The sequence below is a fragment of the Furipterus horrens genome, unplaced genomic scaffold (assembly GCF_987537825.1).
Source record: "Furipterus horrens unplaced genomic scaffold, mFurHor1.1.pri manual_scaffold_12, whole genome shotgun sequence".
Classification (NCBI taxonomy): domain Eukaryota; kingdom Metazoa; phylum Chordata; class Mammalia; order Chiroptera; family Furipteridae; genus Furipterus; species Furipterus horrens.
In genome coordinates this window covers 72,422,041-72,436,814 of record NW_028327182.1, presented here as the reverse complement: position 1 = coordinate 72,436,814, position 14,774 = coordinate 72,422,041, and the positions used below count along the sequence as shown (strand labels likewise).

The window sequence follows — 14,774 nt, the reverse complement described above, 5'->3', positions numbered from 1 at the left end:
ATATGGGCTCTGGCTTCAGGGTAGTTATAGTCTGAGCTTCCTTCCTCTATAGTGAACTGATACTCTTCAAATGCTTGTGATGCCCAGGACTGAACATCATAAGGGAGCAAAGAGCACATATGTAACTGTTTATCTGCCTCTGAGATAATTTCTTTAAAAAAAATAAAATTATTTATTTGTTTGTTTGTTTATTTATTTATTTTTAGAGAGAGGGGGGAGGAAAAGGAAAGGGAGAGAAACATCACTGTGTGGTTGCCTCTCCTCGCGCCCCCAACTGGGGACCTGACGTGCAACCTAGTCATGTGCCCTGACTGGGAATCGAACCAGTGACACTTGGCTCGCAGGCTGATGCTCAATCCACTGAGCCACAGCAGCCAGGGTGAGATAATTTCTTATTAGAGATGAACTGGAAAGTATATACTGCAACAAAAGAGCGCAAATCAAGGATTTTGAGTCCCTGGCCAGCTAGCTCCGTTGGTTAGAGCGTCATCCCCATATGTCAAGGTTGCAGGTTTGATCCCTGGTCAGGGCACATACAAGAATCAATCAAGGAATGCATAAATAAGTGGAACAACAAATCTATGTTTCTCCATTTCCCCTTTCCTCTCTCTCAAATCAATAAATTTTTAAAAATTAGAAAAAGATTAAAAGATTTTGAGTGGATAAATATTTGGAAAGCTTTTTTTTCTGTCTTTAAATTTATCTAGAAAGGCATGATCAAGATGGCCATGGAAGTAATTATTCATTGAGGTAGGAGACCTAGAAAACATTTGATAGAATTTGAGGAAGACAGGGGTCAGGTAAGAAAGAGCAGCACCTAAGAGGTCTTAAGATTGAGATGTTTGCTGTACAATAAAAGCCTCAGTGCTTCTCAACTTTAGCTTGCCTAAGAATCACTTGGAGGGCTGGGTAAAACAGATGTCTGCCCCAGGATGTTTGGGGCGGGGTTGTAATTTGCATACCTAACAAGTTTCCAAGAGCTGCTGCTGCTGTTGGCCTTGTACCACACCCCAGGGGATAGGAAGTGATGGCGCCCTGAGAAAGTCACAGGGGAGGGGAAGAGAGAAACCAGAAATGCCAACAGAGCCTCTTTACAGGCGTGCTAGCAGGTGGGGTGGGGGTTCTGGGTTTGCAGTCTGGGAAAGCACACCAAAGCCCGTATGGCGCCCTGAGGGTGCTGTTTCCATGAAGTGGTTAATGGAGTGAAGAGGAACCGCTGTGCAGCCAGCGACTCCACCTTCGGGTTTAGAATGATGGGTTGTGTGGGTCCATCCAAACAGCTATTTTGAGTTTGAGAACATTTTTAGCAGATGAATTATATCCTTGCATGTTGCTACTTCTAAGTGGGAACAAACAACACGTTCCAATGACTTATGAATTTAATTTTTAGAAAACTGCTAAGAATCTCCTGCCCTGAAATGCAGACACGTTTTATTCTCCATCTGCACCGCTGCCACCAACACTGGCAGGGCTCCTCCTGAGGCTGAGCTCTTACAGCTATTGTGTTATTTTAATGCATACTCCAGATTCCCTGAAATAATTTCCTGGAGAAAAATGAAAAATCTGAGGGATTTGTCAGGACTGAAGTCTGGCTTAGGGTTGATGATAAGATGACACTGGGGATGATGATGTCACTGTAACCTTCAAGGCTTATTTCCGTTAGCCTACTGTGAGAACAATCCTTTTTGTGTTTAGTCGATGTTGGAGGCCAGTGATTCATAAACTTGGAGGATTGCTGTCAGTCTCTGTAAAGCTGGGCTCTCCCCAGACTTGCCAGAGGAGGATCTTTGGGAAGGAAATATATTTGGGAACCTCTGTTTTAGGTGAGATTTGGTCTTCAAAAGACTTCAGACAAATTTAGAAGTAGAAGTCATGGTTTCTGGTTTTGGTGGCTCTAGAGAATATGTTTGTGAAGCAGGAAAGGGAGGATGAGAACTAAATAAAAACAATGATGTAGTAATACTGTTTTTTTTTTTCCTGGGAAATAAACTGTGTAATAGCAGAATCAGGTGGTAGCCCCTAAAACGCTATCAGAAGAGGCTAGTTAACTCTGGTGAGTGCCCTGAGGTAATATTTCTAACTCATCAGACCTTCTAACCCCTTCACAGACTATTCACATTTCCCTTACAAATAGTTTTGATAAACGTTGTTATTTTTGTTTAATTTATTCATTATCTTAGTGAATGTTTATTGCGTGCTTATTATCTAATATGCCAAATAAGGAGAGTGGTACTGTAAACAGAAAATTAGAACTGATAGCAAGGAAAGTGACAAATCTACACAAAATAATTCCACTATTTGAACAATATGGGTGTATGTGGCCTTTTAATATTGAGGCAAAAACCCTATTCCCGCTGCTGGGCTTTGCAAGCTAATAACCACAAAGCTCTACTCTATAGTATAAGGGGAAAGACAAAACCATTTTATAGAAGTTAGTAAGGAAATTGTTGGCACTACTTGGTGCTGAATCTTTGCAACCAAAAACTGTCTCTCTTATGAGTTTATAGCTTGAATCCACAAAACATCCATGGTCAAAAGAATCTCAATCCATTCATATACATTAATGTAATCCTGGATCAGTAGTTTGTAATATCCACTGAGGCAACAATATGCCAGTCAAAAGCAAATCCAATCATCTTTTTCAATCCAAGTCCCTAAGAATTCTCCTATATAAAGTTCCAGAGGAGAAAATACACAAAGAACATAGGAAATAAAGTATCGGGTGCCTGTGACAAGAGAAACAACAGACAATAGAATCAGGCTTGCAGAGTTTGCAGAATGTCAACAAAGTTAAATGACTTTAAAGTAATAGACAAAATTAAAAACATGAACAGGAAAATAAACAATAAAGGATGATTGAACCAACTTGAAAAAGAACAAAATAGAATTTTCAGAAGTGAAGAACACAGGAATTTCAATGAAAAGCTCAGTGGATGAATTAACTAGCTGATTAGATATAACTGAAGGGAATATTGGTGAACTAAAAGGTAAGTTTGAAATATACCCCAGAGACATAAAGAAATACACATATAAGAGAGGTTTAGAGGAGGCAGAGATAGAAGTGTCTAAACATATCTCATGGGAATTCCAAAGGCGAGAACAGAGAGAATGGCAGAAAGGCCTATGTGAGGATGGCAGGAAGATGCAACTTACATTCTTGAGTGGCTTAAATTAGAGCGGCAGAGTCCAGAGGCAGACAAGGGTGGGGGCCTCTACCAGAATCTGGGAGGACAAAGGGCCAGACTCAGATGGTGGCTGCGAGAGTGGAAGGAAGTGGACAAACCTGAGGGACAAGTTAGTTTGGATGATGCTATGTGGACCAGGCCACCATTGCAGGCCCGTGTCAGCACGCCACACCCCAGAGTTTGGTTGTTCCCTCCGAGGAAGCAGCTGTGCTGTCATCTCGCGTCTTCCCAGCATGCCTCCTCCAGGCTCAGCATCACCTTTGAGATTTGATCATGCGTTTGGCAAAGCCACTGTAGAAAACAAACCTGCATCTGATTTCTAAACTCAAAAGAGCCTAAGGGCTTGGCTTCCTGGCAGGCTGCTGCTCTGATCCGGCAGGGCCTTGCACTCTGTCTGAACAAGAGGTGTAGTGCTTCAGCAGGAGCCCTCCAACGGCCTCTGGTCAGGGGGGTGGGGTGGGGGGTGGGGGGTGGGGTGGGGGGGTGGGGGGTGGGGGGGTGAGGATCAGCCGTGAGCTCAGCTGCTGCTGCCCAGGATCTCTGTCTTCTGACTCAGCATTAAGTGCAGACGGAATGTGTGAGAAGAGGGAAAACACGTTTCTTTCTCTCCTTTTCTCCAGCAGAAGGTTGCCCCTGGGGATCAGACCAGGCTCTGACCACACGGTGGTGAATGTCCACCAGCAGTAACTCCCTGGTGTCTATGACATCACTGCTGATCACTGAGCAGGCATCTTAGTAAAAGTGCCTCCATTTGTTCCTTTCTTTCCTTTCTCTTTATTTTTGATGTGGGAGTGCGGAGTTTGAGAGGGAGCATCTGTTGCAGATTTATTGGTCAGAACTCACTGGTTCTGACACATTTGGGAGAGCGAGCCCTTTCTCCCTGGTCATGTCCCTCTTCCAGGAAGGTGATTTGGGGCAACATTTCTGTCCTACGAGGAAAAATATCTCCCTGATGTTGAGAGTGGGCTATTTTTAAAATCATATAAATGGCAACTCATTATTTGTTTACTGTTTATTTAAGCTAAAAGGCTCTATGAAATTGAGTTGGCAGGTTGGGTCTGGGGCCCAGCTGCCCGCCCTGACTGCACAGTGTATCTGTCAGGAAGGAGCATCCTAGGACTCCCCTGGGAGGGGCCACCTTCTGCTTCTAAAACAGGCAAGGGAAGTTTATGTCATGAGAAAATTACCATTTTATCTAGTGAAAAGAGCATATTAATGTTATATAAACAGAAGAGTTAAAAAATAAGAGCTCTTAAGTGCTGGGTTAGTGCAGTCATTTGCAAGAATATTCCAGAAAGTATCAGTGTTTTCATTTCCTTTTATCTATGTCAGTGATTCTTTTGAGAATCGGGCTCTGGCGCTCTGGCTCTCGCTCTGGCACTCTGGGACGCTCTCAAGCTCTCGTTCGGGCTCTGGCTCTCACTGGCACTCTGGCTCTCGCTCTGGCGCTCTGACTCAGACTCTCTCTGGCTCGCGCTCTCGCTCTGGCGCTCTGACTCGGGCTCTCACTCTAGCTCTCGGGCTCTCTCGCTCTCGCTCTCTCGTGTGCTCCCTCCACGTGGCTTGGTGAAGGGGCCTTCTCCATGTGGCTTGGAGAAGGGGTCTCCAGGCTGCTTTAAGAGGCTCTCGCCATGCAGTTTTGAGAAGGAGAGAAGATCCACGCGGTTTGCAGAAAGAAGGCAGTTTGCAAGGAGGCTGAGAATCCAGGTGGTTCTGCATTGAGAGCTGGAGGGCACCACAGCACAGAAAGGACCTCCCCAATCAGGATTGAATGATTGGCAGCTGCTGGTAAAGCTGAACTGTGTTTGGAAAGTAGGGAAACAGTTTCTCTGACTTTCCGAAAACTAGCCTGGTTTGGAAAGGGGGGAGGCAAGGATATGTGTTTGTGGGTATTTTAAAGAGCATAAGACTTAACAACAGAAATCCGCAAGTAACTAAATCTATATAACTGTTAAATAAACAATTCTTTTTCTTTTCACCAAACTCTGGTATTGAGAGTTATAATTTTGGCGGCGGGCAATCGGGCCCCTAACTAAAGAGCCCATGGGTTTGTTTTCAACTGGAGCAGCCCAGGGGTTCTGTAACAGGTATGCGATCACTGTTGGTTCTTGTTACTGTGATCAGTTCATAGGTGTGGCCCTGAATATTTTCTAAACTCATGAGAAATGCTCCTTCATGAATATTTGGGGACCTCAAGGTCCAGGGAGGTCCACAGAAGTTCATGCAGTAGACAGCAAGTGGTCTGTAGAAGGGGTTCTCCAGCCAGCTCTCCCTCCCCCCTGCTGTGTAACTCCAGTCAGCTCACATGGCTCTTCTTGGGTCTCAGGCTTGCCAGCTTTCAGCTGGATAGTCAGGGACTCAATATGCTATGTTTATGTTTATGATGCAGAGAAGGAAAACTCTGACTCCAAAAAACCTCCTCTGCCTTGCGGCATACCTCTTCAGGGGAAAGGCTAAGGGAGTAAACCCCGACAGAAAATCCGGAGCCGGAGTCCCTAAGGCGGTTTGACGTTGTAGTCAACGCCGGCAACTCCTGCGGCGCACCTGAAGCCAAGCTGTATTGACTCCGTCTTTCCCTTGGACCCTTCAGCTGCGAAGAGAGGGGGGGTCTGCTGCATGGGCAACAGCAGACCCTCCATATCACCCTGCCCAGGCTCTGTAGCTTCAGCTTCACTGGAGAGGACACTCCAGCGTCATCGCAAGATGTCGATTCAACACGGGAGGAGACAGATACCGTGTCACTCCCGAGTCGGACTGCACAGCCATTCTCGGCGGTGCAGATAGACTCTTAAGAAGCTACATCATCGTCTCTCGAGACGGACGGCTGCCGACGACGACGACGATTCTTTTGAGGATAATATTGCCTATCTTCCCCCAGAAAATTCCCATAAAATATTTTCAAAAGCCACCCCAGCTGCTGGCTCAGTGAGGTGCTGCCCCAGGGTTCCTGATCTGACTCTCACCTTCCCATGGCAGCTCTGATTGAGGCTGTGCCGAGCCTTCAGCCACAGCCTATGCTGGACCCCTGCCTCATGTCCAGCCCAGAAGCCCCTTCCCTCCTGCTTCCTCTTACCTGTTTTCATTGGTCTTGCCATCTGGAAGGGAAGGGGCCTCCCACGTTGTCCTGGCCTGAGCCACCAAGGCACGGATGGTGCTCTTTGCCCCTTCTTTGCTTTCCCCAAAGGCAGAGCCCCGTGACTGCTCATTTTCTGGTTGGAGTGGGGCTTCCCTTTCTCAGAGTTTGGTTACGTCCGCTATGTGATAAAGGCAAGTTACGAGGCTGTGTTCATTGTAAGATTCCTTTTTGTTCTGGAATATAGGAACGTAATTGTCAATGTGGTTATTTTCTCAGTGTAGTGAGAATACTGGGGATATTTTTGTTCTTGTGTTTGTATGTTTTTTTTTACATAAATTAGAAATTAGACAGTAAAATGATTGCTTTCTATGGCAAAGTGAGGAGGAGCTAACTCATTGCCTCATTTATTGACATGAGCATAATTATATAATCTCCAGTCTTGCCATTCTTGCTCAGAAATTACCCGAGGAAAGACTGTTGAGAGCGGAAGGGCGTGCACCTCTAGTTCAGAAGCAGCGTGTGGGTCATTGACATGAGGGTGTCTGTCTGCTCATACTGAAAGATGCAAATTGCTCAAAACTAGTACCTTGTGTGATAGATATGACTAAACCAAGGAAGACCTCAGCAGCTCCACACTTTTTAAGAGGTGAGAAGCTATTTGGGGCTAGAATTTGAAAAGACTGGAGGAAGTCTGTGGTTTGCGAGACAGACTTCATTTTCTGAGACAAAGTTGTTATTAGCAAACCCTGACTTTGAAATTAAGAGATTATACACGTGACACTTTCTCTCTAACATTTACTTTTCTTTCTAATTTCTCAAGTTAAAGCTTTAAAAAAAAGTCTTTTTGACATAAATGCAGGCCTGTGGCCTAGAGTTGCACACCAGCTAGAGTAGCTGGACCCATTCCCCGCAGTCCTGGGCTGCTCCATGTCGAGAAACATGTCCCCCACAATCCTGGGGTGCTCCAGGTGGTGAGACCCATCCCTCCATGGTTCTGGGGTGCTCCAGGCAGGGATCCCTGCTCGCACAGTCCTAGGCTCCAGGCGCGGAGACACGTTCTTTCAGGTCTCTCTGCATGACTCAAAGAACGAGGAGTCCAGTTCGCTAACAAGAGAGCAGGTCCTCCAGGAGTTTTCCTGGGAAGGCCTGTGTTTCAGTCACCATGATCTTATTTGTGATGCAGTTTTTATGGGTGAGTCTTGTGAGAAGAATTTTTGTGGATAGCTTTATGTCAATCAGATTTTCTAAAGACCTTGTTTGCTTTCTGTCACCGCATTTATTTTTATCCTCCGTGTTAGTTTCTGACAGGGGGCTGGTTGGCGTCGCTCTTACACAGAGTTATGCTGTCTCACACCGGACACAGTGTCCCAGACTTGGTGCCATGCTTTCATGTAGGAATGAGGGCAGAGCCGGGTGAGGTTGGCAAGGTCATCTCATTGCCACCCTGTCATCCTCTCCTGTTTCTTTACTCCCAGTCTTCAGAGAAGGGGTATTTGCGTCTGGGGCACTTCTGTGATGAAAGAGCCATCTGTTATTTTCACGTCCAGGAATGGCTTAGAGGTGGGTGATGACTGCCGACATCAAGGTCCTGAAGTCTCGGTTTCCATGGGCTTGAGGACTCCTCACATTGCCATTTGGGGAATTGGCGCCGCGAGTTCCAGGACCGCCGTGGGGTGGGCGGTGGCTCCCTCAGGTTTATGATGGCCTCTCTGGATCCAGGGTGAGCCTGCAGTGTTCCAAGCATCCGCTTCCTGACATCCAGCTTCCGTTTCTGCCCTGTTTTTTCCTAAGACACAGGAGCCTGTCTCGTGTCAGAATGTGAGGGTTCTCCCAGAACTTCTCAGGAAAGCTTAGCGGACAGTGAGTGCTGCTGGTTTCCTCTCATTGTACAAGCGCTGAGCTCCCACCGCACACCGAGGCCCAGGCCCAGTCGGGGCTTATTAACAGCATGGTGCCAGGTGTGGCCGGCACCTGTAGAGAGGGGCTGTGGGTCTGCTCACAGCTGGATGCACTTGTGTGGGGAAGGAGCCAGGCCTGCCCTCACAACCCCCTGTCCCACCAGCCCTCTCTAAGTGGAGAGATAGGGTAGCTCTGTTCCCCCTCCTTTCTGGAGCTGTGGGCTGGACAGTTTCTGGGCTGGCAGGATGCTGGAGCTAATGGCCCTCCCCTGGGCAAGTGAGAACTTTGTAGGAGACCCGAACAACTTCCCCACAGGCTGCCTGCCCCCTCATCCCCTGGGCCTCTCTCTGACACTCTTCTCTCTCAGGGCCTTTCTTTGGGAATTTGAAACATTTCTGCTGACACACTGGCCAGTGTGTGATTCAGGCTTCTCCTAAGAATCATCGTTCCAATCATTTTAAAAAGCATGGCCAGGCCTTGATAAAGATGGGTTTGATTGAAATTTGTTGATAAGAACATGTGACTTCTATCAGGGAGACGTGGGGAGCAAGAGAAAAGGAGCTGGTGTGGGTGATGGGTTTTGGCATTTTGGGAGCCTTGTGCAGTGGTGTGAACCCTGCACAGCATCTGTTGGACCCACTACATCCCTCTGAGTAGTAGCTTTACAGTTGGGGAAACTGAGTCTCAGAGAGGTGAGGTAACCTACCCTGTCCACGTGACTACACCTGGGAGCTGGGTCAGGCCAGGAAATACAGGCTGCAGGCTGCCTGCTTAGGGGGTGGCCATTGGGCTCTGGTTCCAATGCAAAGATGTCCAGTTTGGGTCCCGGCCCTTCAGGAGGAGTGTAAGCAGCTTCCTGAGTGCGTTTTGCAGCCCCATTCTGGTGTCTGCCCAGTGCTGACTTCCTGCTCCTCTGGCCCTGCCTGCTAAGCTGGGTCCCCTGCTGTCCTCAGTGTCCCTGTTACCTGGCAGCAGCCACTGTGGGTGCTTCAGTACTTCACTGCAAGCGTCCCACACCCCAGTGCTTGTGCTGAGTCCCTGAAGTGCATGCTATGATTGGCCCAGGTGACAAAAAATGTGCAGGCTGGTCTGCTAGGATACTTCTGCCCCAGCGTTTGGACAATAACTGTGCTCTGACCTCAAAATCTCTCCTTCCCTGGGGGAGGGTCAACTACACCCTCCCTTCCCCACTTCAGATCTGCGAGATGCAGGGCAATGGGTCATTCATTTTTTCATCCTGCCCTTTGCGGTGACAGAGTGGCTTTCTCTCCCAGGAGTGGCCCTCTCTGGAGGCTGCTGTGAATAGTTTGGGCAGTGACCTTGGAGTGAGAGTTAGAGCTCAGTATGAGAGACTGAGCATCTTGCCTCTCGGTAGGATGCGATATCTTACTGGAAACCTCAAAAGGAAAAAACCCTTTTTGTAATGAAAGGTCCCAGATGCTGGGGGGCTGTGTTGCACAGGGCTTTTCAAGGAATTTGAAAATCACTATTTAAAGGAAGTGAGAGGTGGACTTAGCAGAAAGCAAAAAGGTTTCCCTCCTGCCTCTGAGTGGCTGTAGGATAACTGTGGCAGTGGGAGGCTCCTTTCTAGAACAGTCGACTGGCATGCCTTCCCATGCCCGGTGCAGCACCAACTGTTGGGGGGATGTGGACCCTTCAAGCACCAACAATCCGTGTGGGTACAGGCTGCCTGACTTAATTCCCATGCCTAGTTCTTCTGCTGTGGACTTTGAATGCAGCATTTGGGTTAATGACATTTTAATTCAGCTATTAGTTAATGATTTAACCACATGTACATTTTATTAGTTAAGCGTTCAGAGATAGGTCGGTGCCCTTTTTGGAAAACTGACTCTGCTTGCTTGGCTTCCAGTTCACACTGGGCCGGGAAGTGAGCACTGGGTTTCCACTGGGAACCATGGTCCACTGCTTCCGGACGCGCGGCCCTGGATGGTGGCCTTCTCTGTGGTGTCTCCATAGTTCAGACTTTGAGGCACAAAGACAGTCTTAGGAATAGCCCTCTCACAAAGAGACTCAGTGTGGGGTTTCTATTCCTCAGCATGCAGCTATTCCATCGACCCAAACTGTGGAGCAGCTCAGCAGCAACCCCACCCCTCCTCATGCCTGCCCCCAGAGGTTGGGAAATGGAAGCAGGCGTTTGCGAAATAGCATGAAACTGGGGAAAACCAGGCTCACGGCAGATTTCTCATGAGCAGACATGATTGTTGCCGCAGCAGCAGCCTTGGTGTGGGATGGGGCGTGCCAGCCTCGCAGATGCTGGGAAGTGACTCATGGAGAAGTCGGAGCTTTCTCTGTGGGTCCCAAATGGGGCCCTGGCTCAGTCACTCGGCTGCACTTCTGGGTGGTGGGAGGAGGAGGAGGGATGCCAGTGGTTTCCCCTGAAAGATCAACTCGGTTTTCTGGAGGGGGCTTTCTCCTTTTTCCCTTAGGAGAGTTTGCTTGATTCTGTGAAACTTCATTTGAGCTGCTCTCCGTAATTACTGAGGGAAAGAGCCCTCGCTCGGGCCGGCTCAGAGGCGGATGCCACTGCACGCGCTCACTTCCTTCTGTCAGATAGCAATTTAAGGCAAGCCAAGTCCTTTGGGCGGCATTTTTTCTTTATTTGGAAAGAGGGTCCTGGAGCCCTAAGGCTGTAAGTGGGAGTCCACTATGCAGGGACATTAATCATGCATCTGACTGTGCTGACCTTGGGCTGGGGACAAAGATGGGCCTGTAGGGAGAGGTACCCCAGGTTAAGCCTCTAATGGGAAGGGGAAGCTCAAGGCTGTGTGGCCCCTTTGTGTCCACCAGAAGGAATGTGTTGTCTTGCCAGGCACATGGGAAGGGTAGGGATGGGGAAGAACGCACCCTGCTCCCAATCATCTGACAGTTGGTTTCCTTTTTCTTTTGGAATAAACTTGAACCGTGCTGCCCATGAACAGACAACTACAAACCTTCTTGTTCACCAAGAAGGAAGGGGCGGCTCTTCCAGATGACCATATTGGTGGTTGGAGTGGTTGGCACCTGGAGTTGGGGGGGCCTTCATCCCACCTCTGTCCTCTGTCTGCAGGGCTACAGGGAGGGGAGGCCAACGGTGTGGCCCACCCCACTTACAACCCCATGTGGGTCCTTCTTGAAGCTGGGAGGGCTGGGATGTCCTGAGAGATGCCATGTTCAGGGCTGGAATGGCCTTTCTGCTGCAGGCAATGTTAGCTCCCAAGTTCAGGAACCCCCTCCCTCTTCTGGTGGAGTGTGTTTCGGGAATGGCCAGATCACATGCCCGTCCTTGCCTGCTGGTGACAGATGTTAACAAATTTGTGGTGTTTCTAGTTTAAAAAGGTATTCCTTATATGTTGTGCTTTAATTATTTGTCCTTTAATTTGCAACATAAATTTACAAGTTCTCAGTGGATTAATATACTAAGCACAGAAATAATATGAAAAGATGGCTATTTAATAGAAAATGGGCCAAAGGCATTTTAACAGAAAATGAGACAGAAAGTGCTCATATACGGATGGTAGATATTTTTGCCATCAGTTTAGCAGAGTTTGAAAACATTGGTAAGACTCAGCATTGGTAGGTTTGTGGGGTAAATTGGTCCCCCCTTTCTGGAGGGTCATACAGCATTATGCACCAAAGCCTTAGGACAGTGAATACCCTTCCACTGAACAGAATTTATCCTAAGGGGACAATCAGGACAGCTGTGCAAAGACCCCCTACCCTAGAGTCCTCATTCTTGCTGTTCCTAATTATAAAAGTTGGTAGGAGCCATGGTCCATCAGGGTTGGAACAGATAGTCATCCAGACCTCAGGTGCTTTTTGGCCACTAACATTTTATATTCTTATTTGACAAGCTGTCCATGGCATGATGTGAAAGGAAAAGGCTGACTACATATCAGGACATATAATGTAAGCCCCTTTTATTTTAAAAATGTGCCTCTCTCTCTCTTTCCCTATTCTACGTATCCATGTAGCTTTTGAGAAAAAAAACAACTGTAGAAGGATAGACCATGGAATGTTAATTCTGTTTTTTTCTTTCTGACATCTTTATGTATTTTTTAAATTTTGGTTTTTTAAAAATAGCTTTATTGAGATACAATTCACCTACCATATAATTTACCCATTTAAAATGTACAATTCTATGGTTTTCAATATATTTAGAGTTGTGCAGCCATCACCACCACCAATTTTAGAACATCTTCATCTCCCTAAAAAGAAGCCCATTCCCTTTAACTATCCCCATTTCCCGCCAACACCTGCCACCGAGCCCCTGGCAACCACTAATGTACTTCCTGTCTCTACAGATTTACCTGTTGTGGGCATCTCATGTAAATGGAATCATACACTCTGTGCCTATTGGGTCTGATGTTTTTCATTCTACATAATGTGTTCCAGGCCCATCCACACCTCAGCATGTGTCCGTGGCTCCTTTCTTTCTGTGGCTGCTAATATTTCATGGTGTGGCTGGACCACATGGTGTTTAGCGATGCATCTGCTGATGGATATTTGGGTTGCTGCCACTTTGGCTTTTGTGAATTATGCTATTAATTTGCATGTATAATTTTTTTGTGTGGATGTGTGTTTTCATTTCTCTGGGGTATAAACCCAGGAGTGGGGTTGTTAGGCCACATGGTTACTCCATGTTTACATTTTGAGGAACTGTCACTGTATTCCAAAGTAGCTGCACAGTTTTACATTCTTCCAAACAGTGTATGAGGGTTCACATTTTCCCACATTCTCAACAGTGGTTGTTATTATGTGTTTTTGATTGTAGCCATCTTGATGGGTCCAATTAATATCCTCAATAGACAGTCATTCTTTAAAAAAATTATTTATTTATTTATATTTTTAAAACATGATTGTATTTATTTATTTTTAAAGAGAGTGGGGAAGGGAGTGAGAAAGAGAGGGAGAGAAACATCGATACAGCAATCTTTCACCTTACGGGATGTCACCCAACCAACTGAGCTACACTGGTCAGGGCTCGATTGTCATTCTTAAAAAGAAAAAAACATTTCTTGTTATTAGTTAAAATTAAAGGAAACATTTTTTTCCATGAATGTGCATTTAAAAAAAATTTTTTTAAATTGATTTTAGAGAGAGAGAAGGAGAGAGAGACATTGATTGGTTCTACTTATTGATGCATTCATTGGTTGCTTCTTGTATGTGCCCTAACCAGAGATCAAACTCACAACCTTGGCATGAAAGAATGATTCTCTAACCAACTGAACTACCCAACCAGGGTGAATGTGCCCTTTTTTAAAAACTAACAAAATTTAGATCATAAGAAGTTAAAAACAAAACAAAACAAACAAATTCTAAAAATTTACACATAAGCCTAATTATCAACTTACTGTGAAAAATAATGTCTTCCTGGGATACACATGCCAAATTTGGGGGGAAGGATTGGGTGCAGTCGATAAGGAGATGGTGCTTGCATCCATGACAAATGGCCCCAAGACCTTCAGGGTCGGTGCCCATCTCCTGTCTGAGCCGCTGCCACATCTTTCATGTATGCATCCTCGCCTTTCTGAGCCTGGATGATTGTGTTGTCTTTCACATCTAAAGTGAAAACAGTTCTACATGGGATAAAACAGCCAGAGTCCCACATACAGAGATGGGAGTCTCAGACTGGCGATGGGGGTGTTGATGAGGGAAGAGTGGAGTCAGGACTCTCAGTGGCTGCCCGTTTCTGTGACATTCCATAGAAATACTTTCTGCTGGAGAAACAGAAAAGTGCAAGTTGGTAACTTCTCTGTGAGGCCTTGGTAAGAAGTTCTGATTTCTCTGTGACAGTCGGTTCAGAGTTCTGTCCCTCAGGACATGAGGCAGGAACAGCTGCCGTCACGGCCTTCTCCCCACTCTCTGAACCTCAGGACAGCAGGGTGCCCCAATTCAGCTTTAGACTTAGGCTGACTAGTAAATCAGGCAAACCTCTTAGGTATTTTTAAGAGCACCTCTAATGGTGAAGGTTGTCCTCTGCTACCCCATTGAGGCCGCTGCTTTGTGTAATTCAGCTCCTTGTTTGCTAAAATGACTTCTACTTTTTGGTTGCTTTCCTGGCTGTTATCTCAATCTCATACCACTCTGTTCTGGTCCTTCTGTATCTCAGTCTCCTGCCTACCTCTCATCCGTCTGGATTAGTCCCTCTTGGCCCTTCACTGTCTCAGCCTTGCCAGGACCACCAGCTTCTGTCTTGGGTCCCAAAGGAGACACTGTATCTGCCTCCCTACTCCGCTTGGAAAGCCATCTCCCCCTTATTTCCTTTCTCAGACCCACAGGTGAATGGTGGTTTTTTTCCCTGTGGAAAAGGAAATGATGCCATAGAGCATCTAACCGTTTCCAGAATGAGGTGGTGTTGGGCTCTGCCCAGAAGGGTTCATGGGCCTGAGTAAAGGAGAATGTGTATTCTGAAGCTCTGTCCTATTTTAAAATTTAATTCATCTTCCAGCATACTGTGATTTTAGATTTGGGGACAGGCAGGTGGACATTGGGCCTTATTAGCAAAAACAGGGTACTCTGAGGAGTTTCTACATGTAGGTGTCTTTGGATATTTGTGTACACACGTGCCCACACTCAGGCACACTCACACGCATGTGCACATGCACACCCATATA

The 14,774-nt window shown here is 46.6% G+C and overlaps 1 protein-coding gene across 2 annotated transcripts in view; it reads left to right on the top strand.

Annotated features, from left to right (window-relative positions):
* Positions 1 to 14,774, top strand: part of RASA3 (RAS p21 protein activator 3) — a 121,486-nt gene that overhangs the window by 39,191 nt on the left and 67,521 nt on the right. The window lies entirely within an intron of this gene.